The 27,027-nt window shown below is 50.1% G+C and overlaps 1 pseudogene across 1 annotated transcript; it reads left to right on the forward strand.

The window, feature by feature from the left end:
• The first annotated feature begins 5,632 nt into the window (after positions 1–5,632).
• LOC307051340 (eukaryotic translation initiation factor 4B-like) lies at positions 5,633–7,457 on the forward strand (annotated as a pseudogene). The gene has a single exon. The product of its transcript is annotated as a eukaryotic translation initiation factor 4B-like (transcript).
• The last annotated feature ends 19,570 nt before the right edge of the window (positions 7,458–27,027 follow it).

Raw genomic sequence — 27,027 nt, forward strand, 5'->3', positions numbered from 1 at the left:
GAAGTGTCTAGAAAAAGGGCATCAAAGGGACTTCCCTGGTGATCCAGTGGTTAGGACTCAGCGCTTCCACTTCTGGGGGCACTGGTTAAATCCCTGGTCAGGGAACTAAGATCCAGCATGCCACATGGCGTGGCCAAAAAAAGATAGAAAAAAATAAAAAGGCATCAAAGCGTCACATCTCCAGGAGAACATGGGACGCCGTCTTCAGGCAGAAGAAAGTGGTCCCACTCAGACACAGCAACGCAGATAAATAAATACAAACATTTACTGCAAATGCTCTAAGGAAGGACCCAGGACATGAGCTCTGCGGGGCGTTGGGTGTGCACAGGTACATTTAAGAGGCTGCCGGTTTCATGGCTGCTTTTCAAAATCACATGGACACTAACCTCAAGCCCTCTTGGGCTGAAGGACCACACTTCTTTGTCCCAGGCATCCTCCCCAATATAGATGCAGCTCCGACAGCATCTCTGCCCTGGCAGGCGGGTACCACGCACCCCCCGGCTGCCCCAGCCCTGTCCGCTGCAGCACTTTGATCCAGAAATGCAAGTATGGATGGAGTGAACAGAAGGTCCCCATCCTGTCTGATATGTGGGAATAAACAGCCCAACAAGGATGACCAGAAGCTGAAGAAATCAAACCACACGGTGGCAGGAGGCATCTTCTGAGCCCTGAGGCGAGGGGTGAGGTCACCAGATGAGAGAGGTAATGGTCAGCCTGAGGTCCACGCAGCTCCAGACGCAGGGCCGGACTCGCAGGCTCTGGTTCACAAACTCCTGAAGGAGCCCTCGCGTGGCGTCAGAGGCAAAGGAGGAAACCGTGAAGTTCAAGGCTCTGAAAACACACCTCTCCACATGTGGTATGTAGGACATGCTGTTAATGTTTGCATCTGTTTATTTGACGTCGAATGGCATAGAAACGGAGGCTGAACACTGATGGGCCACAGACTAGTCTTCATGGACTTGGGACACCCACCCCTCCTGAGACCCTTGTGTGAAGACCTCCACTCCACTCTAGAATCTGTGCTGGGGCAGGTGGAAGGGTCTCTTCTCCCCGGGGCTGCGGAAGGACCTGTGCCCAGGAGAAAGGCTGCTCCGACCAGACCCTCCTTAGATACACTGAAGAGTCAGGGCTGACCTGGACTCTCCCTGCCAATACCTGGGACAGGTAAATCCAGGTACCAGGAACACATGTGCTAGGCTCTTGTCTGGCATTTGTAACATCAGCTTTATGACTGTGATGTGGTGCATGAGACGTGATGGCCCGAGTCCTGCTGGAACACAAGGGCCTCCTTTGCACATTCTAACCAGGGATGTGCAAAGGAGGTCACAGCTGGATGCAAGGTCATGTGCGTATTGGGCATTTCAAACAGTGAGTGGAAAGGTCACCCACTTCTCCTACATGCACTGCAGACACTTCTTTCTCCAACAGTCGGCATCCTGCACCAGAAGAACCAGACACTGCTTCTGAGTAGTGAAGGCAGCGGGCCCACGGGACCTGTTCCCACCTTGCGAAGACCTGCAGGTGAGCTGGTGACCGGTTTATTTCAAAACCACCAGAGTTCTCACATTAAACTTGGTTGTCGTTTTATTATCTCTCACTTGGTTTCCACCCCAGCATCTGCAAGCAGGAAATGTGCATCGCTCCGTCCCTCCTTCCCCACGGGCACGTGGCTCCACCATGAGGGCTGGACACCAGGGGCTGTGCAGGACAGGGAAATGGGTGATTACACTTGTGCCCCCTTCAGCGTTTTCTAAGGTCTAATTTGAACCTGCATGATTGCATAGGAGTTTAGGGCTATGCAGTCTTTGGTAAATTAACCTAAATTAGGCTAAGCTTTCCATTTTGTCATCAAAAATAGGAATAATAACCTAACATGTAAAATTATCATAACAGAAAAATGAGATACTATTACTCAAATGTTCAGTATAGCCTCTGCCGCAGGGTAAACACTCAGTGATACTTAACAAATCAAGAAAAGGATATGCTTCCATTCTTTAAAATCCAGCCACTATAAGAGAGTAAACACCGTGGGCACTGCCCCAGCGCTTAAAAAAATACATATTATACTGTTGAGAGAGAGAAACAGAGAAATAGAGAGCGAGAGAGTAAGAACGCCCTCCAAAGTGGTGATAATTGAGCCACCTGACAAAGACCATAAAACAAGAGTTTGCAGGTCTCTCAAGCAACCCCACCTGAACCCTTGAATCAATTCACCAGATTGAGACACGCCCCATTCTGGCCCCAAGGCACGTTGACCATCCAGAGCACACCCAGTTCCCACTTCTCCTTATTCCCTCTTCATCTGCCCCTCCAGTCGTGTGTTCATGAATCATGTCAGTTGTGTGTGTTTCCAAAGTTGTTTAGGGCAATTATATTTGTTATTTAAATATCAAAACCATTAAAACGTGAATATAAAAGAAAAACAGAGTTTTTAATAAAAATTGTGTCAAATACCCTAGAAAAAGTGAGAGGGAATGGCTCAGGGGAGCCTGCTGGTGTTTTCTCAAAGTCAGCAGTGAGAAGAGGAGCTTCACCCACACAGCAGTGGACCCACCTGCCACAAACGCCCCGCCAGGGACATCAGAAGGCCACCGAGCGCTCTCCTAGAGCTAAGGGGAAAATTGACTACTGTCCACTCGGAAATCAGTGAGCAGCCAAATCATCCCTCCAGATTGAAGGGAAAATAAAGGCACATTCAAAGACAGGACAGTAAGACTCAGGAAGACCCCTGCCAGATGGAGAAAAGGGCATGGTCAGTAAGAAAAAACTGAACCCATGAGCAAGAGCTAAGAGGCCGAGAGAGATGGTAAACGAGGAAATTGATAAACTTAGATAACTTCAGCGAGAGTTTCATAACAAGGAGACACAGAAGTGCTAGATGACTAGTTTCTTAGATAGCCTGGTGGGAAAGGGAGACTGGAATTAAGGATTTCTAGGGTCCCTGTACAATCAGATGATTAACAGAGATATTGATTAGCTTTATCCAATTTATAGTTAGATCTGAATTTAAAACCAACAGCAGGAAAAGAAGGAAGTAAATTGTATTAATGTAATAGAAGATGGGAAAAATGGGGGTGGGAAGCAGCAAAAGCCACAGCAAATTGACAGTAAAATAAGATGAGATTTTGTGACTTAGGGTTTGGCAAAGGTTTCTTGGGACACATATGGTAATAACTGTAAAGAAAAATTGATAAATTGGACATAAATAAAATGTAAAACTTGTGTTTGTTAAGACACACCATTAAGAATATGAATAGGTAAAACATAGACTAAGAGAAAATATCTGAAAAGCACATACCTAAGAAAGGACCAGTTTGGAGGACGCACAGAGAAATCATACAACTCTATGATAAGACAAACAACTTAATACAGAAGTAATTGAAGATTCACTTCATAAAAGAAGATGTGAGAATAGCCAATAAGCACAATAAAACATATTCGGCATCATTAATCATCAGGAAAATGCAGATTAAATCCGCACTATGACATCACTGAAATGGGATATCCCGCATTTAGGACAGCCCTTTAAATGTGGAACACACACTCACCTACTCACCAGCACAGCCTCTCCTGGCTATTCCCCCAAGAGAAATGAGTGTGTCCACAAGATATCATGTACACAAATGCTCACTGTAGTTTTTTTCCTGACACCCAAAACCCAAGCGGCCCGCTACCCACCAACGGGAGAGCAGACAACAGACAGCGGAGTGTGTTCAGACCACAGAAGCCGCTCCTACTGCCACAAGGACCTGGGTCAGTGTCAGGAACAGTCCCTGAGGGAATGAGGTCTCACACAGGAGACACCGATTCCACTCCACACCAAGATCTAGAGGAGGCGAGACCAATTAGGATGGAAAAACAAGGCAGCTGGAAAAGCCAGTGGTTGCCTCTGGGGGGCTGGGGGCACAGAGGGACCGGGAAGGGCCCGAGGGAACTTCATGGCCTGGAGAAATGCCTGTCTTTTTAGAGGGTCAAATTTCATAGGTGGATACATTTGTCAAAACCCAGGGAAGGTTCATTAAGATGAGGACATTTTCTTTATAATTTACAAATATTTATCTCCAAATTTTAAAAAAAACTATAAACAAATACTGAACTTTAGATAATAATGTGGGTGCTGAAAATTTAGGAGGAAGTGTACGGAGGTCTCTGCTGGCTTCGATATGCATCGGAAACAGGGTAGACGCGAGGGTGTGTCATGAAGAAGCACAGGGAAGGGTATGAGAGAACCGAGGTGGTGGGTGAACAAGTGTTTGCTATTTTGCCGTGTATTTAAAATTTTTCATTAAAATGTGGAAAAAGTTAATGTGAAAAAAATAAATTAAATGGTAAGATTAAGACCAAGTATGCTACCCATCAAACTAAAGGAGACTGATTAGCTCCCTGCATTAGATGCACAGACACAGGCCACCCCTCATGGCATCCTTTCTGTTCGCTAGGAACCAGTTATGGGTCATGCTCAGGGGAGGGGGTCACGCCAGGGCTGGGACCTCAGCATCTCCAGGGGCATCTTAGAAGACCCCTCAGCACCATCCCCTCTGCTCTGGTTCCTGTCTTCCTCAAATTTCTCCTAGTTCTCATCTGAGTGATACTCACAGCCTATGACCACGTGTTTATCCTAACCTCTCCTCCACGCCCTGCCTTCCCTGGAAGCATCCACTGGAAGCGTTTGGGTGACGACTCCAGGTCTTTCTGCTCTGATGACACGTATATCTGTGCACACTTTTAAATAAGGCCACAGTTTCCCACATGATGAGCAGATGACCTTCATTCTTGTCCTCAGTTGGTCAGCTTAACAGACAAGGGAGGCCATGGCCTCCATCCCCCCGCTGCTCAGACAGGGTCCAGCAAGTGCCCATGTCTACAGATAAAACCTGCACTCTTAGCGGGGACAAGAACTTTTTTTTTTTTTTTTTAACAAACCCTTGTGTCGAGGGCTGACTTTCAATAGATGGTAGCGAGGAAGCTGCTTTGCCATGTATGAAATCCCAACCCTGACAAGGTTCTTTTAAAACCCAAACTACTTTTGCATTAACAATGTTTTGAGTATTTAAAAGCTCATTTTTCTCTTGAGCTATAGGTGCAGCTGTAGTAATTCATGTGATGTCTAGTAGGGAGGAGTCTGAGCTCTAACAAAGCACAAACCTGCCCAAGGAAAGGATGAGAGCTAAAAGGGAAAATCTGAGTCACGGATCTAGGCTTTACAATATGTCATGTGATCTCATCTGCAACAAAACCATCCTGGGGTTGACGTGATCCATGGTGTCAAAGAGAAAAATCCAGCCAGAAGGGGCTTCAGAAGAGAATCAACCCTCAGAGAGGCATTTCTGGGAGAGTTCTCAGGGATCTGTTCTAGCTCTTTTGTTGTAAAGAAAACTGAGGAAGGTATTGATGCTATAAGGAAACTGCAACCAAGGAATTTCCTGCTCAGAGACCACATGCAAATGAAACTAGGAAATATTCTGGTGGGTAGACACAAATGCTGAGAATGCCAATCAATGGAGTTGGATGTTATTTGAACCAGGTGATGGGTGGACCAATCACAAACCACTAAGCTCATCTCTGGCATAAATTAAAACCTGAGTTTCCAATAAAAATATGTGTGTCTTTGCATTCTCTCGCCCTCTCCCAAATGGCGGCCTCAGCAAAAAAGAAGAATAAGAAGGGGAAGTCTGTCTCCCTGACAGACTTTCTGGCTGAGGATGGAGGGAATGGTGGAGGAAGCACCTACGTCCCCAAACCAGATAGCTGAGCTGATGAAACAGATGACCTAGAAGGACATGTTTCAACTACTGGCATAGTAATGATGATGACGTGTATAGGGCACCTCCAGTTGACCGTTCCATCCTGCCCACTGCTCCACGGGCTGCTTGGGAACCCGAGCCATTGACTGGAGCCATCTTCCCAAATTGCCACCCTACACTGCTTTTCTAGGGAACCTGTCCTATGATGTGACAGAAGACTCCATTAAGGAATTCTTTAGAGGATTAAACATCAGTGCAGTGTGTTTACTGGGTGAACCCAGCAATCCTGAGAGGTTGAAAAGTTTTGGTTATGCTGAATTTGAGTACCTGGATTCCTTGCTCAGTGCCCTGAGCCTCAGTGAAGAGTTTCTAGGTAACAGGAGAATTGAAGTGGACGTTGCTGATCAAGCACAGGGTAAAGCCAGGGATGATTGTTCTTTCGGCTGAGATAGAAATCAGGATTCTGAAAAAACAGATACAGATTGGAGGCCCGTCGTGCTGCAGCTTTGATGGCTACACACCTAGAAGAGGTGATGAAGGCTTAGAGACAAATATACAGATCATTATTATTCAGACCTATATCGTGATGGGTATAGGGACAGTTACCACGATGGTCCACGCCAGGACATGGATCGATATGGAGCCAAGATTGCTATGATCACGGAGGCAGCAGAGATTACAGTAATGGCTGCTATGCCAGGATGGGCAGTGGAAGAAGAGCGTTTGGTAGTGAGTGCCACAGGGTGACGTCTACAGAGGAGGTGAAGACGGCTATAAAGACAGATAAGACAGACAGGATGACCAGTCACGGAGCTCTAGAGATGCATACTCTTGGGATGACTGTAGGCATGATGATAGATGTCCCCCCAGAGACTCAAACTGAACCTAAAGCCTCGGAGTACTCCTAAAGAAGATGATTCCTCTGCTAGCACGTCCCAGTCCAGTCGAGCAGCCTCTCTGTTTGGAGGAGGAAAGCCTGTGGGCACAACTACTAGAGAACAAGTAGAAGAGCCACTATAGAAGGAACAGGAGAAACTGCAACATCAGCTGGATGAGCCAAAGCTAGAACAACGGCCTCTGGAGAGATACCCAAGCTGGCAAAGTGAAGAAACTCAGGAACGGGAATGGTCAAGGACAGGAAGTGAGTCATCATGGACTAGGACCTCAGCCACATCTGGCAGAAACGCACGAAGGAGAAAGAGTGAGAAGTCTCTAGAAAATGAAACACCCAATAAAGAGGAAAACTGTCCGTCTCTAACTTCTAAGCCTCCCAAACCCGAACAGCCTCTAAAGGTAATGCCAGCCCCTCCACGAAAGGAGAATGCTTGGGTGAAGCAAAGTTCTAACCCTCCTGCTCAATCTCAGAGCTCAGACATAGAGCAGCAGTCCCCTACAAGTGGTGGAGGGAAAGTAGTTACAGCTCAACCATCTGAGGAAGGACCAGCAAGGAAAGATGAAAATAAAATAGATGGGGTGAGTGTCCCAAAAGGCCAGAGTGGTAACTCCAGCCATGGTCCAGGAAATGGAGGGAACAAAGACCACTGGAAGGGGTCAGATAGGAAAGCTGGCAAAAAGGATCAAGATGCCAGATCTGCACCTGAGCCAAAGAAAACTGAAGAAGATCCAGCCTCGAAGTTCAGGTCTGCAAGGAAGTATGCTGCTCTCACCATTGATGGTGAAGATGAAAATGAGGGAGACGATTACACCAAATAGAACTCTGCATTCTGTGCTTTCTCCTAGACTCTCTCCCTGCTGGAACATTCGAGAGCAAATCAAACCTCTATCCAGACAAGAAAAAATAAAACTCACCATCTCTGGAAAAGAAAAATTTGTAAAAAGCACATACTCTTCCCATTCTCAAAGAGGTGTCTTCACTTTGTTTCTTAGAGACCTCCAACCCCATGTAAACTTCTAGTTGTAAAGTGCACTCGACACCCAACCACACACTCCAGAGTTGCTGGGACACTCACGATGTTCTCTTCACAATTTCTCTACAGTCTTGGGATTGTTGATTATAATACTAACTGTATATTTACCTAAGAAGCTTTCTAAAAATCCAGTATGAACAAATTCACAAGCCAAAAAACATATTGTCAAATTATGCATCCTGCTTTTGAATTCAGGAGTGATGGTCACTAGCTCTGATGGATGAAAGATGGGGTCACCTTCTTTGACATGCCTTCCATGGAGAAATGGGGTCTATGTCCCCTCCCCTTGGACCTGGGCCAGCTCTGTGACTGCTGACTACTATAACACAGAGAAATGATGTGACTTTCCAAATCCAGGTCTTAGAAGAATGGCAACTTCCTCTTCTGGTCTCTTGGAAAACTCACTCTTGGAGCCCAAGGTAACCGTGGAAGAAGTGTGACTCTCTTGCTGGAAAGATCATCTAGACAGACCTTTAGACAAACGGAGGGGATGAGAGGCCCAGATGGGTCTGCCTTCCAGCCATCCCCTTCAAGGTACCTCAGAAGTGAGAGAGAAATCCACGTGAAAAGTGGATCCTCCTGCTGCAGCCCCCTAGCCTGGCATGGATCAGTGAAACCTACTCAGAAAATCCCTTCCTGCACTCCTGAACCTACAAATCTTGAGCAAATAAATGGTTTGTTTCAAAGTATGAAGTTTGGAGATAATTTATTTCACAGTAATATCTTCCAGGAACTGAATTTGGTCCAGGGAATGGGGACCCACCATACCAAAAACTTCAGACAAGTGGCTGGAAGGGCCTTGAGCTGATGGTGGATGAGGGTTTGAAGGACAGTAAGAAGATCGTCATTTGGGGGCTAGAGAGAAGGCAGCCCGCACTACACCGCAGCAGAAAATCCAGCTGCAATGCATCCCATGGCAGCACAGAGAGGAGAAAATATACTTACTGAGCTGGTGGATTTGGTGACAGATATTTCCTGGCAGAAAGCTGAAAGTACCAACAAATTTCCTAGACACATATGATAGGATACAGACAGAGAGACGAGGGTATAAAAATATAAATAAATAAAGAAGAAATATTTAGTTTTCAGACAGAATTAGAGGAAACATAAGCTGGGACCTGCTGAGTCAAAAAATAAAACTGCCTCTTGACTGGAGCCTCTTCAGTCTGCAAAAGACTCTCAAAATAAGAAATGACCTCAGGGAAAACATCAAACCAGGGTGAGCACAGTTAAATGGTGGCCTTAGTATGAAGATCTCCGGGGGTAGTTGTAAGACCCTTTGTTGAGACCTTAGAAGAATGTCAAGACATGTACATTAAGATCTCTAAGAATCTTAAGAATCCTTTCAACTTGACTAGAGAGTTGCTAAGGATCTTATGACCCTGGCCCCGTAGCTCCTGATGTGCAGTCCTGGAAGGGCCTGTTCCAGAAAGAGATGTGGTATAAAAAGAATATATTATAATCTGATACACAGGAATCCCACAAGGTTTTTAAAGAAAATATATCCTCTAAGACTGAAAGAGGCAGAGACAGGACAAATACAGGACTTTGACTTTCCCCCAATTTTCACACACAGGAAGCAGGCAGAGAAGTCTTCTGATCTAGAAACATCCTGCCATTTCTTAGGGAAAAGGAAGGATGTCTCAGAGGACAGAACCAAGTGCAGGAAGGTCCCAATCAAGTAACTGGCAACATGTGCCTGGTTGGACATCAGGGTTGCTGGGGACCAGTGACTTCACATGCTCTCTGCTGTCCCATTTTTTGAGCAGGCATGTCTACTTTCTCCTGTGTACATCTCACCATCTTACACTAGATGCAAGAGGGAAAGATAATTTGTCTTCTTAGCTCAGAGCTTTTAAGATCGAAAGGAACCCTTTTAATGGAATCCTGCCCAAGGATCCTTATCCATTGGTCTGATTTAGTTTAGGAAATCCTGGACTTTGAGCCTGAACCTGATGTTGTAATGAGATTAAACTTGCAGGGATCTTGGGAGGGAAGATGAGTATATTTCACATGTAGGAGAAATGTAAACAATTCCTGGCCAGAGAGAACACTGAGGCCATTTCAAGATGTATATAAATGCATTCACTCTCCCTGCTTTGGGGTGTGGGACATCTGTCACCTCTCCTTAAATCTGGACAAGGCTTGTGACTGCTTCACGTGACAGAATGTGGCAGATATGGCCCCGGCTTCCAGATGCAGACATAAGAGGTAAGGGAGGCCTCCACTCTCTCTCTTTTGGAAGACCCGCTGGGTCACCATGTCAGCAGTCCAGCTACCCTGCTGAGGGCCATAAGATGAGGCCCTGAGACCACGTGGAGTGGGGAGGGACGTAGCTGCCCATCAGGCACCAGATGTGTGAGTGAAGGGACCATCTCGGAAGTGGACCCCCAGCCAGCACCTCAAAGACCAGGGACAAGCCATCCGGCTGAACCCTGCCTCAGCTTCTGGCCACAAAATCTGGGGCAAAACAAGATGGTGGCCTTAAGCCACTGTTACACAGTGTTTGTGGCCTTGGAAGTAGCCGAAATATCCTCCTTATAACTTGTTGGCTTCACGTCTCTAAGAAACTTTAAAGAGAGTTAATACTCCCTGCCTCAGCCTCCAGACAAGCAGAATGGCTACCAAGTTACCAGGGCAACCAAGACTCGTGTGATTCATCTAAAATTAGACAGCAACAGCCTTGCACGAGGACAGCAGCTGTATTGCTCACGCCCTCCTCTAAGCCCTGAGTTTTCATGAAACTTGGCATCTCCGGAGCCTACTTAGACTGTAACTTACCTTGTAAGTGAATGTCCTTTTCCCCGATTAGACTAGTCTTGCAGTAGAAGGTGCAAGAAAGCCAATTTCCAGACTCAGAGCTGGCAGATCCTTTAAGAGCAGTCATTTCTGAGCTGTCTCAGGTCATGATTGCTTTTCCTAACATTAGTTATACTAGAAATGATAAAATATTTTTGTACGAGTGTTAGATCTTTATGTCCTTAGACTACAGACATTTAACGCCTATTGAAGCTTTTATTTACTCGGCCCATCAGCTTTCTGCAATTTGACCATCCAGTGATTAACCAAAACTGAAAAATTTGTTTCTCATGAAGTTTTGAAAGCCCCTCTACATTTTTATCAAAGTCTTATAACAAAGAGGAGCTATAAAAAGTATTATTTCAAAAGTTGAGAAAACGAATATTTGAACTTTCTTATCAGAGCTCAGAGTCTTACATGTGAACGATCCCATGAGCTACCCACACCCTCAGTTTGCTCTGGAGCTGACCAGAAGAGCAGAAAAATATCTGTTGGTTTGCTTCTTTATGCAAAACCTGTCATCCCCAAATCAGCAAGTGTTCCATGGAATAGATCTGTGATGGGACCTGTGGGGTGTTTTTATGAAGATACACACTTTCTCATAATACTGTTATGTCACTCCCAAGCCCAAAGGAGAGGTACAGAACCTAAAATTAGTTATTTGTAAGCTTTTCATGCTAGTGGGAAACTATGTGTAAATTCCGCCCCTTTCCGAAGATTGGTCATTGTCTTCAGTAAATTATCATTTAAAAATCAGAAAAGCATTCCATATAAAAGACAGATGGGGACTTCCCTGGTGGTGCCGTGGTTAAGAATCCACCTGCCAATGCAGGGTTCACGGGTTCGATCCCTGGTCCGGGAAGATCCCACTTGCCATGGAGCAACTAAGCCCGTGCACCACAACTACTGAGCCTGCACTCTAGAGCCCGCGAGCCACAACTACTGAGCCCGCGTGCCACAGCTACTGAAGCCCGCACGCCTAGACCCCATTCTCCCTAATAAGAGAAGCCACCGCAATGAGAAGCCCGCGCACCACAACAAAGAGTAGCTCCCACTCGCCGCAACTAGAGAAAGCCCGCATGCAGCAACGACGACCCAACACAGCCAAAAAAAAACAACAAAAAAAGACAGATGTATGTGTTGAATAACAAACATTTTGGAATAAAGCAATATTATTTCCAATGTGGCTTATGCTATAAATATGGAACCCACAACAATAAAATTATTTAGAAAATAATATTCAGATTTTTATTTCTTTGACTTTTAGCTGCAAGACTTGAAAAATACGTTCAGCCTTAGTTCATCTGAACTGCCAAAGTTCTAAAATCCCAGTTGATTAGAGCTTTATTCTTAGTAAACAACAATTCTGAGAAATTGAAAGATATATTTTCTGTGCAGTTCATGTATTCATTTCATTGTACAACACAACCCAGGAGATTTGAGGCATTTAAAAGAAACTTTCCTCCTTTCTCCCCCTGGCAATTGATTCTCACAGTACAGACTCTGCCATTTCCACTGCTGACAACCCCGGCTGGTAGGCAAGGTGCCTGCCGAACCCCCATTCCCAGCTTCTCAGGCTCCCTTCCAGACTCCATGGCCAAGCAGCCAGCCCCTCAGTTGGTGGCCTCGGTCCATCGGGAAGGCTGGTCTGAGGCAAGGATGGGAGCCGCATCGTGGGAGCATCGCTCCTCTCGTCAGCCCTGTGAGCCCCCAGACCCCCCGCCCTGCCCCACGGCTGCCCCCTGCACCCTCCACCCTCAAGGCCTCTGAAGGGGCCAAGGCTGATGCTGGGCTCCTGGCCAACCCGCTGGGCACCCTAGTTCCCCTCTGGCGACCACAGCTCCCACATCGGCGGTTTAATCCCCCAGCTGGTGGTGGGCCCGTGGTCCATCTGGGACCTCGGCAACCCCACCCTGAGCCTCCAGCCTCTGTGCTCAACACTGTGGCACGTTGAGGGATGGGCCGACCAGAAGACCTCTTCACCCTCCCAGCGGGGCATCAAGGCCAGGAAGGAGGGAGCAAAGACACAGTCAAAAACAGACCAAAAGCAACGACCTGCAATGCAGAGGAAGCACGGTGTGTGGTGTGGCTGGCGGAGGGGGGCTGAGCTGACGGGGTGGCCAGAGGGAAGGGGTAAGTGCGGGGGAAAGGCCTCAGGTCCGAACGAAGGGACGAGCATCCCGTGAGGAGCTGGTGGACGACCTGAAGGCAGGTGCCAGCCCAACTCCCAGCAGACTGCAGAGGCCACACGCAGTCCCACGGGGATGGCACGTGGGCAAGCGAGGCGAGGCTGATCCATCAATGAAATGCCAGCTGAGGGTCCCAAGCTGGGAAGCAGCATGCTGTGAGTTATATCTTTCGGGGTCTCTCTGACAGCAGTCAGGCAGGAGGCAGACCAGAGTGGACGCAGGGAGGGCAGGACTCAAGGCAAGAAGTGACCGAGCCCTGGAACCCCAGCAGGAGAGGGCCTGGAGAGTGGGCAGGTCCCCCTTGGAGCCCAGTTGGCGGACTTGCTGTTGGTTGATTGGGGGCGGGCGTGAGGGGAGGGGGGGATCGACGGGAGACCCCCGGGATGTTTTACCAAGAGGAGGGGACTGGGTGGGAGGGGGGAGAGACACTGACCCCTCGCCAGGTCCCCCCGAGCTCTGGGCCTGTCGCTGGGCTGAGGGCACCATGGGCCCCTCTGCCCAAGCCACGCTCAACAGGACCAGAGGCTGCTGTGGGCCCATAGGTGACCCCGCTGCTGCCCTGTCCCCGTCCACTGCCCTCCCCACAGGGCTGCGGGTGTCCAGCGGGCTTTCCGGGTGGGAGGTAGGGCGGGGCTGCTATCGGGCTCTCATCCGGGACAGTGCAGGCATCCCCCCGCCCCGCGTCGTACCCCCTCCTGCAGCTCTGAGCAGCTGCGTGGCCTCTGCTGACCTCCTGTTCCAGGTCTCAGGACCGAGGTTTCGAGAACGATGGGAGAGGAGAAGCCCGCTTGGCTAGTGGTGCCCGCAGACGGGCAGCCTCCTTGATGCTCACCTGACCGGGAACTCGGCAGGACAGGCTGGCTCCGAGGGCAAACCCCTCTATTTCTGAAAGACAGCAACACGCGTCTCAGCTGCAGGAGTGGGGGCTGACTTTCTGGGAAGTACCACCACTCAATGGCGAGACCCACTCCCTGCTGACACTGAGAGGGTCCCAGCTAAGGGGACCAGCACACGCTCGGTCTCGTGGTCGTATATGTTGTATCAGCAAAGCCCCATGAAATGCAGAAACGCAGCCCCCAACCAGCCCATCCTGGGAGGCCCTGAAGAGGCTCCAGGTCATCCAGAGGAAGGTCCCTCTAAGGCCACTGACAAACAGAGCCCACGGCCCAGCCCCACGATTCGGCCCCAGCCTCGCCGTGGAGAACATGCCTCGCTGTGCAGTCACAACGGGCAAAGCTGTCCCAGGCGGCTGAGTTTGGGATGATTATTTCCAGACCCGTTTCTCCCCTCCTTATTCTAAGCTTCTAGCATGACCACGGGAGCCCGTAGATTCCCATATGGGGACATTATTTGGTGAATGGGTTTAACCAATGACTCGGTCCTGGGGTTTCTTTCTTCAGCTCAAGAACCTGACGCCACCAAGCCTGATCTTCAAATTATTTATCAGCCTCAGCAGAAAAGTGAAAACTGACATTTAGTTAGAAGGAAGACCACTGTCTGCTCATAACACTCACCCTAAAGGGTGAGGTCCTTGTACCTGCAGCCTCCCGGGACTCGCAAATCATTTCCCAGTCACATTTTCTAAAAGATAACAGTGGCATTACAATTGAATTCACTGGATAATGATTAAAATTTTAAAACACTCTCTATTTAAATCAAGTCATTATTTTGCTGATTCTTCTGTGCTTCGCAATCACAAGTTTCAAAATGGCTGATTGGCCATAAATCAAAACGTAAGGCTCTGGTATTATTTTTTTATACAGATGAAGAAGTCTGAATCTTTGCCAGTGCTCACCTGGTGACCTTCTGCACGCTTCACTCTTTCTTCCAGGTGTGTTGTGATTCTACAGGTGAGTAAACCACAGCCATTGACATTTGACTAGACTTGACCTTTCCTACCCAGACATCCCTCTGGATGGAAGGTATGTGACTCAGTGAAAAAACGCACTTGAACACTGGAAATTAAATCCCTTTTTGTATTCAGTGAGCTTATGTTTGAGGGAAATTAATGCTATTTAAAAATATTGCAAGAGACTTAGAAGAAAGCTCGGACTCACTGGCTGCACCACGTGGCTTACACCCACTGTTCACTCCATAAACTGTTTAGACACAGTCCTCAGAGACCAGGAACTGCACGCCTGACACACAGTGCTTCCTTTTACACAAAAAGGACCTTGAAAGCATCAACTTCTTCTAAACCTGTAAATTACACCATAAAACCCTCAAGCAGGCAGGGCCTCTCCAAGCCTGGTCTGCACTGAGGGTCCCCGGCTCCTCCAGCACCCAGGTGGCCCCAGCCACAGGCCAAGGGCAGAGACCTCAGCAGGAAGAGGCCACGCGAGGGTGAGAGGAGGGAGGGTGAGTCGGACGTAAAGGGCGCCCGGCGCACTGTTAACTCGCGGGCAGGCCTGACGGCGCCTCCTTTCTTCTCCCTGAGCCACCTGGAAGTGCAGGTCCAGGAACCTGCACCACGCCTTTGCTCTGAAGCATTGCAGGTCCGGGTCTGTGCAGATGTGGTCCAGGTGGGAACCCCGGACTTTGGCAGAGAGAGGGCGGACACCTGCGATCGGCCAATGTGCTGAGCCTCCACCCCCCAGAGCCCGCAGCAGCATTCCCCTGACGAGGGCAGAGGAGGGAGAGTTACCCCAGAAGAGCACCGAACCCCATCTTCACGGAGAGCATCCTTCGTCATAAAGTCTTAGAAAGAAAGGACCGAGGGAAGGAGGAGTTTTCCAACTTTCAGGTCCTGTAAACTGTGACAAAAATCCAGAAGTGATAAAGAAACTCAAAAGTTCAGAGAGAAACTACTTTTACGGCATTCTTCTTCATTAATAGCAGGCTTCTGAGGGCAGGCTGCAAGCTACAACAGCAGACAAGTACCAAACATCCTGATACATTTATCAAGAAAATAAAAAAGACTTTTCAGTTGTAGAAGTATATTTAAGGCCAGAGAAATACGTCAAAACTAAAGTGATAAGGAAAACATCAGGTTCAGAACAGCTGCTCAGTATGAATGCATTTTGTTCAAATAATTCGGCTCTAAAGGTGGAGAAGCCCGAACACATATTTGCCAAGCTGTAACAGTGGTAATCTCTAGGTATTGGGATTATTATTATACATTATTATTATTATTATTACTACTACTACTATCATTTGCTTCTCTGATGTACAGTTGCCATTTATGTAACATTTGCAAAGGTAAAAATGTCATTAGGGCTTCCCTGGTGGCACAGTGGTTGAGAGTCCGCCTGCTGATGCAGGGGACACGGGTTCGTGCCCCGGTCCGGGAGGATTCCACGTGCCGCGGAGTGGCTGGGCCCGTGAGCCATGGCCACTGAGCCTGCGCGTCCAGAGCCTGCGCTCCGCAACGGGAGAGGCCGCAACAGTGAGAGGCCCACGTACCGCAAAAAAAAAAAAAAAAAATCACGCCATTAAACACTTTTTGGACAAAGAGCCTACTATCACTTTCATGCTAGAAATTGATGCAAATGTGCTCTTCTTATCATTGGCACTTTAGAAAGCGTAGGCTCTGGAATTTTTTATGAAAAAGTCCAAGAAGCCTGCCGTCCGTCCCATCTGTAGTGGGGTGGGGGGCATCCCCCAGACCTCCGCTGCCACCGTTGCTTCCTCGGCAAGCCAGGACCCTCCGTTCAGCAGGGCAGAGTCAGCTCCGGCCCAACCGGCGGAGGCTCCCCAGAGACGGGCCCCGGCTCCCGGCGCAGCCCCTCCTGTACTCGGGGGTCCCCCGTGCAAGACAGCTACACCAGGCACTTGTTAAAACAAGACTCAGTCCAAGGCCCTGCAGTAGGATGGAGCCTGAACCCAGCTCCGAATGCGACGGGGCAAGCAGGGCTTTGCAGGGACAGGACGGCCCCTGAGAGCGGCCGGCTGGGGTCTCAGCGGGGAGGATCCTAACCTGATGCCAGGGCAGAGGGAGCAGCCACAGCCGCTCGGCAGGACGCTGTCACAGCCAGGCAGCGTCCCTGGCGCGTGGGAGCCACGCCGGCCCAGATTGCACGCAGGCCTCCCGGCCCCACCTGCCTTCCAAAGACGCTGTCCCTTCGGCCTGGGCACAGAAATCCACTTGCTGTCAAGGAACGCGTGGAGGCTGTTGGTTGTCACGTCTGCACTTCACGCTCCAGGCTCCTGCGCTCACGTCCCGTCTGACCAGGGCCACCTGGACATTACTGTCCCGCGGGGTCATGTTCTCCCCCGAACCTGGGAGGAGGACAGGGCTGTGATCGCATCTCAGGCGTCACCCACCTGGAGGGTCCCCCGGGCATGGGTGGGAAGCATGGTCAGAGGGCAAAGCGAGGCCCTGGTCTCTCTCTCCGTGTCCAAGGTCGCACACAGAATCCTGGCCTGAGCGCGAACGTCCCCACAAAGGAGCAGAACCCGGCCACAGTCACTTCGGGCAAAGCGGCTGTCCTCACACCTTTCACACATTGATTAATCTTAATCACAGATGTATCCAATCAATCAATCGGAGTATATTGACTGCACACCTGCCACGTGCCAGACACCAAGCAGGGCCCTGGGCAGAGGGTCAGCGGGGGGACGCAGTCCTGCCCCGTGGCACCAGGTCTGCTGGGGTGAATGCCATGGAGTCCTTAGAACAGCTTGCCTCTCCTGGTTCTTAGGATGAGGATGAAGCCACAAATACCTGGGGAAAGAGGCAGGATAAAGAGAAGCAGGGCATCTTCTGCTCCAACGTACGTGTGGCCGTGTGGCCAGGGTGGCTTCTCCCGCGTGCCAGCAGACAGCCAGAGAGGCAAGGCTCGGGAGCGGTGTACAGAAGCCCTTGCCTCAGCTCCAGCCCAGAGGAAACCTTTAACTCACTGTGTTCACTATGATGAAGCTCTCATTTCTGCCGCCCCTCTGCGTGGGCCACGGGGAAAGGCCAAGAGGAAGGGGAGGCGGGCAGATCCTACAAGGCCCTGGCAGCCGGCCTGGGACTGGACCCGAGGGCAGAGGGCACAGGACAAGCAGTGGATGCTGCCCCCCGGAGCCCCTGTGCCTCCGAGTGGAAGGAGATGGACGTTCTGATGCTTGGATGGTCAGGCCACCTCCAAGCTGCTTGCTCAATTCCCACTGGCTCCAGAGAGAAAGTCTGGAAATGCAGTGGCTGGAAACTAGAGGCCACAGTAATTGCCCCGGGTCTGCTGAGATTCGCTAACTGCTTCCAGAAAGGGAAGGGGGTCCCTGAGCAGTGGCAGTGAGCCCCTCAAGAGGGCCCCGGCCGGGCACCCGCTCAGACGGAAGTAACGCACATCTCATCACCTCGATCCAGGTGTATGGGAGCAAGACCACGTGGCAGGTCCCTCAAGGCAGAAACTTCTCCAATGCCTTTATTATTCCACTTTCTTAGGAAAAATGCTCTTTCTTTGGATACAACTTTGGGCTTTTCTTTAAAAAAAAATCTTTTTAAAAATTATAAGTGTAAGTCTAAGCACATTTTCCCACTGATTCTCATTTGATTTCCAAGCCATCAGAAGTTCTTACCTGCCTTGGAGCCTCGGCTCAGGCTGCATAAGGTAGCTCAGGTACACCGACTCACCAAACTCCTGTAAAATAAACACTCAAAACCACTAGGAGACAAGTGGTGAGGCTCCGAAGGCCCTCTGAGGGGTTTATCTTCTTTTCACAAATTTCAAGGTTTCTTTTTTTTTTAAGATTTTTTTTTTTTGAATGTGGACCATTTTTTTTTTTTTTTTTTTTTTTTTTTTTTTTTTTTTTTTGCGGTACACGGGCCTCTCACTGTTGTGGCCTCTCCCGTTGCGGAGCACAGGCTCCGGACACGCAGGCTCAGCGGCCATGGCTCATGGGTCCAGCCGCTCTGCGGCATGTAGGATCTTCCCGGACCGGGGCACGAACCCTTGTCCCCTGCATCGGCAGGCGGACTCTCAACCACTGCGCCACCAGGGAAGCCCGATGTGGACCACTTTTAAAGTCTTTATTGAATTTGTTATAATATTGCTTCTGCTTTATGTTTTGGTTCTTTTTGGCCCCAAGGCATGTGGGATCTTAGGTCCCTGACCAGAGATCGAACCTATACCCCCTGCATTGGAAGGCGAAGTCTTAACCACTGGACCACAAGGGAAGTCCCTTCAAGGTTTCTTAAAGTGATTACACACATACTCCTTGAGCCCTGTCAGGACACAAGAGCCAAGGAAACATGTGTGTGAATATTCATGCAGCATGAGTTGTAATAGACAAAAACTGGAAACAAACCACATGCCCACCTAGTAGTGAATTTGTAGATGCAACATAGCACATCCACAGATAGAGTCCAACCCTCAGTAAAAAGGAACAAACTCCTGATGCATGTTCCATGTGGATGAGCCTAAAAAAAGTGCTAAAAAAATTTATGCTGACACAGAACATATATTGAATTATTCCATTTACATAAAATTTCTAGAAAAGGAAAAGCTATACAGATAGGAAACTATAGAGGCAGTGGTGGTGAGAGTGGGCATTGGGGCACTGTCACACTGTTTGATGTGTTTGGACATTTGAAACATTATCAGGCATTTGACAGATGGATGAGAGTGTGTGGGAAACGTCACACTAGTTTCCTAGAAAATTAAGCAGTGAAAACAATTAGGCAAATATTAAAGGAAAAATGCAAAGTTACACAACAAAAGAAAAATGATCACAGTGCATCGCTTGGCCCGACAGTAAATAAAAATGGTTTAACCAAAACTAGTGATAAAAGTATGTTGAAAAGACAGGGGAAGTCATGTTAGAAAAGATACAGGTTAGGACATGAGAGGGTTAAACTGCAAGTACCAGGAGGAAGTCGATAGATATGGTCTAAAATGAGAAACCAATACATAGTAGGATAACAGTATTATTTATAAATATAGAGAACAATAGTCGTAGAAAAAGGTAACAGAAAGAGAGGTGTTTCTGGGGAGAAAAACTAGAAGATGGTGAAGCTGGGATCTGGAACAGTATTGTGTTCCACATAGTATTGTTTGATTTTTAAACTATGTTTGGGTTATTTTTGAAATAAAACTATTCTGAAAAGCAAGAGCCTCAAACAAAACGTCATTACAATCTACTTTTGCCATCTTTTCAAAAGTATATTTTAACTCCAAAATGTTGAAAGAACAAAAATTAATTTAGTTCAAAGAAAGACTCACTCATATTTTTTTCTTATTTGTATCATTTTGCTGCAGATAAATGAAAATTTCCTCATGTTCTGGAATCAGAACCATCAGCACCAAGGAAAGTGGCCAATCAGATGAAGGAAGACATTGTTGGGTAAGGCTTTCAGGAAAGGCCCTCTTTGCCTTTCTCCCTCTTTTTCTGCCTCTTGCCTAGAATGCAGATGTGATGGCTGAAGCATCAGCAGCCACAATAGGACTACGAAGCAAACTGAGGAGGGAAGCCAAACAAGGTGGAACAGAAGGGTAACAGGAGCCCTGACACCTGAGGAGGCTAGAGCTCCCATGACAGCCATGCACTGCTCACCTCCAGCCCCCTTGGATGTGGGAGAAAGGTGTGTTTTGTTTTATTTAAGCTACCAGTGTTTTTACTAGCCACCTAGCTCAGTTCCTTGTAGATATAGCTTTGCAGAACCCTGTTTCTATTCTCGCTTCGTGGACATCTAACTTTCCCTCTGAACACTCCAAAACTTAGTCTATTTCGTCAGCAAAGATTATATCCATGGGAACCTGGCAAGGAGCTCAGAGCTGGAATTCACGACTTTCTATACAGTAACCTGTTCGTATTTCAGACCCCCCTCGTTAAAAAGCTTCTCTGAATATTGATCAGCAAACACCTTTTCAGCAATTCACACCCCCCATCCTACTCCTGTCCTTAGGCCAAAGGTACCCAATCGAACTCCTCTTCCCAGACAGTTACTGAGCTAAACATCTCCGGTGGTTTCTGCCTCCACCAATGAGATGCGAAGGTTGGAGGGGATTTCCTGGGGGCGGGAGGAGTTCCCAGAAGGCGAAATCACACCTAAAGATCCTCTGGCCACAGCCCTGATCAGTCAGGCCACTCGCTCCTCTGCTAAGGTGACAGCTCACTGGGGCCTGCACCAAGTTGGTGGGCACAACCGTGGGTTGGATGGTGGCCCCCCAGAAAACACACCCACACCTTCATCCCCAGACCTGCAAATGGAACCTTATTTGGAAAAAGAGGCTTTGAAGGTGTAAGTAACGCGAGGATTTTGAGGTGAAGAGCTCATCCAGATTACCTGGGTGGGCCCCAAGTCCAACCACAGAGACCAGAGCAGAAGCCACGTGAAGACGGAGGCAGAGACTGAGAAGACGCAGCCATGAGCCCAGGGACACCTGGGGCCGCAGCAGCCGGGAGAGGCCGGCGGACCCTCCCCTGGAGCCTCTGGAGGGAGTGCGGCCCTGGGGCACCTCGATCTTGGACTCCTGGCTCCAGACCTGGGAGACAACAACTTCCTTGATTTCAGCCCCAGAGCCTGGGGTGTTTGTTGTGGCCATAGGACACCAGCGCTCCCTTCTCACGCCCCCTGCCCTGTGGCATGTTCAGGACCCCCCAAGCTGCCAGGCCCCGGGTCCCCCCCACACTTCTCCATGCTGCCTCCTCGCTCCTGACCTGGGGGTTTCAGGTTTGCCAAGTCTGTGCCCCAGAGACCTGGGTGGGATGGGCGGCCCCCAGCCAGGGACCAGCCCCTCCAGGGGAAAAGAAGCAGACTCTCCACAGCCGGGGCTGCGGGCAGGGTAGCCCCACTTCGTGGGATTCCAGCAAAGTACTCAGCGCCCTCCACACACCCCCAGCTCCCGTGCCCTGGACACCCTCCTGAGCCGCGTCCCCTAAGTGGCCATTTGATGTCCTCTCCCCAAACACAGATGCCTGCGAGGCTTGTTTCCGTGGTTCATTATTTTTCTCATGAAAAGTAATCAGTGTGAAACCCGTTCACCTTCCAGAGATGAAGGTCTGGCGGGGAGCACATTAACTCTACCTGACCCTGCACCCGCGCTGCACAGAGATCTTTGAAAAGGCCGCGTGCCCGTAACTGGGAAGAGGTCCTGAGGGAGGAAAGTGGCATTCGGATATTTTCCTGAAACGCACGCACAGAATTTGGGGAAGGAGAGAAAACTCCCTTTACGTGGTGCTTTTCTAATTGGACGGGTACACTGGCCGCCACCCATGTCGTGGATGGAGTCCTCGAAGCCACGGCCACAGCCGGGCACAGCGTGGCCTGGGCCGCTGTCACCACAACGCAGAGTCCCCGCGACAGAGACCACGGGGCTTGCAAAGACCAAAATGTTTCCTCTCCGGCTCTTTACGGGACAGCTTGCTGCGCCTGCCTGACACAAGGACAACAGACATCTGCAGGAAGGGCCGTCTGCTGACACGTGTGTCGTGTCACATTTTATCACAGTCGCCGAAACGAAATGAAACCAAATACCCAAAGTCGTCGTCTCTGGTTATCTCTGGGTGGTGTGATGGTGAGCAATCTTTGTTTCTCTAATCCTTTCTATGTTTCCCAAATGTTCTACGATGAGCATTACAACTTATCCCAAAAAATGGTTTTATAAAAGTTGTCATCAAGTAACCCCGGCCCTCACTGCTGTGTTTTCCCCAGAAGAGAGGACCTTACATGGGGTGGCTGAGTTAGGGCTCAGCCAGGGTCAAGCGGAGAGTGAAAGATAAGAAAGACCCTCCTGGAGAGGAAGGGGGGAAGACGACGGCCCGGGGGCACCAGGGGCACCGGGTGGGCTCACGGCGGGCAAGGGGCAGTTGGCTGGAACAGTCAGGGAAGCTGGCAGCGGGGGAGGGACCCCGCGGTCCATATTCCCAGGAGGGAGTGAACCCTCGGATCCCAAGGGCAGGGCAGGCACAGCTGAGGCCTCGTTTCGCGGGAAGCCCCAGCCCCCTCCTGGCCCTTCACCCCCCCCACCGGACTGAACAGAGGGGCAGCGGACACTGCAGGTCCTTCTGAGGGCGGGTCTGGGCATCGGGAGGACAGAACAGAGGTGCGTACAGGGGTCACTCCCACCACACGGGGGTCCCTCCAGGACACGCCGACACGGAAGCAGACCCATGGGTGAGGACGTGGCCATAACTGCCAATCGCTGACCTCCAGAGCTTTGGGAAGGGTTTGCCGTTTGGGTGCGGTTTCCCTTATCTGCTTCTCTGTAACCAAACACCCCGAATGTGGTGCCCCTTGGCCGGCATGGGGCCGGCGGGGGTCCAGACCTGTTACACCGTGCTGGCCTCCTGGAGGCCAGGCCCCTTCGGGCCAGTCTGGGAGGTCCCAGCAGGGCCATTCTCTGAATTCTCTGGAAATATGTACAAAGGGGGAGGCAGCGGGAGCCGCATCCAAAGAGCAGGTCTGAGAGGCTTCCTGGTCACCATGTCCTGGCACAGGCGTGATGCAAACCTCCCACCGCTTGTGAAAAGGAGGACTCGCTGTGGACAGACAGACGCGGCCCTGCAACACCCACCTGGCTGCAGGCCGTTCTGGCAGAGGGACAGCTAGACGTCCCCCAGCCGTGGAGCTTTCTCTGAGGTGAAGCAGCACAGCCCTATTTCCCACAGATTGTTTTTTCTTGATTAAAAACTGATTTTCTGCCGTGCTCTCAGAATTGCTTTTTATTGCCTTTGGAGGAATAGAAGGGAGAGGAATAAAAAATCGACTGTAAATAATCTTCCTCGGAAAGGAGACTTGAAGAGAACGAAACCTAATTTGTCCGATTTTCTTTTTTGTAAAATGAGCGCATACTTAATGAAAACGGTTTATGCTGTGTGTATATCATCTTTATGTTCTGAGGGAAATGCGGAGAAATCGCAGTTTCAAAACATGCCCGTGATCAACGCAGCAGCAAAATAAGCCCAGCACGGCTTCCGTGGAAACCCCTCTGCACACCAGGGTGGCTTTTTTTGTCCTCCTCACCCCCCCGAGAACCCAAAATTCAGGAAACATACACTGTATCCTACGTGCTCAAGCCAAACCTGGATAATCTGTGGCGTAGTTGAAATACTCAGATTACAGCAAGCGCCCTTTCAAAATCACATATCTCCTGTTTACTGTAAATCCCTTTACTTGAAGGAAACTAACAATTTAATAACATGTCTCCAGGCCCTGCTCTGATGGGTCGACTGAAATATAAGATTTTTAAAAATGAGAAACAGCAGACAGGAGAGACGTCCTCTAGGACCTGGGAGACCCCATGCGCAGGGCCGAAGGCGAGGACCTGGCGGGCAGCGCTGAGCCAGCGGGTCACCCCTGAGCCGGGGGAGGGGCCGTTCCCCCTCCCCTGAGGAGTCTCCAGATAGGGCAGAGCTTGTTCTCTGTGGACAGTGGAGGTGGCTCCTGTGGGGAAGCAGAGAGGTAGGGGCTTCCCCCAGCCCTGGCAGCCGATCTGGGGTCAGGGAGCCCCAGGGTGGACCCTGCCCACAGCTGCCATACAGCCTGGCTTCGGGCTGGGCCCCCGGCCATCGCTTTGAGCACGCGGCTTTGCGTACACCTCAGCCGAGGAATCCCCGTCTGATGGAGCCCTGGTACCCGCTGACAGGACGCAGAGGTTGAGGGTGTAGACCACAGGGCAGGGCCCTCCGACCCACGGCCGCGCCGACCACCTGGCTCTGCTCACAGCTCCACGCTCTTGCCTCCCGATTTCCCGCCACCAGACGGCGCTCAGGGACCCAAGGGACAGGCATGCAGGGGGTACCCCACCAGGCATGCACAGGGCATGGCCTGGAGATGGGCCCCCGTGTGGCTCTTAGGTCATCGCCCCTGCCAGCCTGGCCTGAGGGGACTTATGTCCCCCCACAGGGACCCAGAGGTGCCATGGGGCAAGGCCACACAGACAGAGAAGGGACACAGGACGCTTCTCCCACAAAGGACGCTGAGGCTCTGAGAGCTGCAAGGGCTGAGACCGGACTTGGAACAGGCTGGGGGAGCGGGGCTGCCGGCGCCCGACTTGGCGAGACCCGGGTGCTGCAAGAGGCGTCGGCATGTCCCCCACCACCCACGTCTGGGAGGAGGACAGTCGCGGGTCCTCAGGCTGCAAACTGTCATCAGTGCCACTGTGCGTACTGACTCCTTGGCCTGCTTCAGGTCAGGCTTGGGGATGAGGACGAGCAGACTGACCACGGACAGGTAGGTTGTTTCCACTGCCCCTCGTCCAACTCCTGCAGAGACGCTGGCCCAGCATCCATCACACACCTTACGCATCAGGAGAGGCCGTCTCCTTGGCCTTTGGATCCCCAGCAGCACCAACCTCTGGCCTGCGGGTCCTCCAGGTGTTGGCTGCACGGAGGTCTGCTTGGGAGACAGCAGCCCTCCCCTTGCCAGTTAGGATGCTCACTTACGAGAATGACAGTTTGTGGCTTGTTCTTCCAAAGCTCTATGTGCAAGAAAATCGTGGAAATTTTGGCTGCTTGATGGTAGAAGCAACCAGCTGAGCATTCTGGTTCTCCGTCAATCCCCAGGTCCAAGCCAGCATTACGCCGGATGAAAGCGACCGTTGCCTGAATTTTCTCCTTTCCGCTGTTCTGACTTATCACCATCTTTATATCTCAAAGTAACGAGAATGATCTTTTTTATAACATGCAAACATCACTATTTTTAAACCCCTTGGCGTCTCCCCATATTAGCTCTTGCAGTAAAGTCCAGCTCCTCGCCGGGTCCCCAAGTCTCTCTCTCCTCCCTCCCCCTGCCCTCTCACCCACCTCCCCGCGCCACCATTCCTTGAACTTCTGGGAAACCCAGGCAGCTCCTTCCCTTTTAATCACTCTCTGACTCAATCTTGTCCTTCAGGTTTCAGCTCAAATATAACCTCCTCCAAGAAGTTCTCCGACCTCCTGTCTCAGATGCCCCGCCTCCACTGCTCTCCACCCCTGCTTGTCTCCCTGGAACCTCCAGCCTGGACCCTGGACCGATGCTGTCACCTCCCTCCAGGACATAAGCTCCACGTGGACAGGCCTTCCTGGCTTGGCAAACTCACTCGTTTATACATAAAACAGATGCAGAAAAGAAAGATGCTGCTGACCTCATGCACCTTGTTTTTCATACTACACATAAGCATGCACGTACCTATGCGTAGATTATACACATGCATATGCTTATACCTATGCGTGTATGTATGCATAAGGCTTATATGTGAGCACCAAAAAAATTAAAATCCTAATAAAAGCCTGACTTGCTGGCACTGTGGCATTTTAATCTTCTTCAATCCTCCCATAATAGGGAGAAAATTTCTAATTACCACCCGTTTTCTTTGTAATTTATCATCTCTGATGCTGGGCTTGGCCTTGAACCAAGCCCTGGTCCCACTCAGGCGATGAAATGAACTGACTTCCAACGTCCAAGAGTGTTTTTCAGAAACACCGTGGCCCGGGCTCCTTGAGGGACAGTGGTCACATCTTGCTGATGAGCAAGAGTCAAAACTCTGTGCTGCTCAGTGCAGAGGTGGGTTTCTCCACATACAAGGATGCAGTTTTATGCAAATCAGGATTTCAACCACCCATAGGGACACAGAGCAGTCACCTGGGAAAAGGACGCGTCCCCAGTCAAGCAAGGCAAGACGACGGGTTCCCTTACCCTCTGTCCGGTGTTTCTCACTGTAGGGCCATGGATACTTGGGGGCCTCACTGTTTGCTTGTGCACCGCACCCCCAGTTCCCACCTCCTAATTGAATAGAATGGAAGTGGAACAGAATGTGGCCTAAGGCACAGGCTTTAACACCAGACCCACTGTGTTCTAATCCTCTTCTGTCTTGCTCTCTCTCTGTGTGAGAGACTGGTAGGTTACTTCACATCCCTACATCTACTAACTCATATGCAAACTGTATAAATATCCTGAAAGTGTGGTTTCTGGGACTGGATGAGATAAGACGTTATCTTACCCTTGGTCCCTCTCCTCCAAAAGAGCAGAGCCTGAGGCAAGGGTCTGCGTGCACATGGGAAGGTGAGTGAAGAGACAGGCAGGGGGTACGGTGAGCGGTGAGTGACAGCTGTCACCAGTGCCAGAGTCGGGAACACAGCGTCTGGAAAGTACTTCCAACAACTGGATGACCAAATTCGCTGACCGGTTTCCACCTTTAGCGTTTAGGCTCATTCATCATTTGGGAGAAAAGAGGCGTGGCAAGGGGAAGCCAGCAGGGCAGAGAGTGACCGAGAAGGAGGGATAGAGAACCAAGGGGCTTCGGGGACCGCCAAGTCCGCCTCTGCGGGTTCCGGCTCATCAGAAGGTCGTGTCTGTGGACAAACGTTTGTCTCCCTGGTGGATGCTGGGTTCCCGCTCTGCCTTTCCGCTCCAACCCCACAGCCTCCCAGCAGGTAACTCAGATCAAACAAGCCGGCGCGTGCATCTTCTCCTTTAATGGAGAGAAGCGTGTGTCTGTCCCACGCCTGGCTCACCCCCAGTTG

Source organism: Hyperoodon ampullatus (assembly GCF_949752795.1).
Source record: "Hyperoodon ampullatus genome assembly, chromosome: 4".
In the NCBI taxonomy this organism is placed as follows: domain Eukaryota; kingdom Metazoa; phylum Chordata; class Mammalia; order Artiodactyla; family Ziphiidae; genus Hyperoodon; species Hyperoodon ampullatus.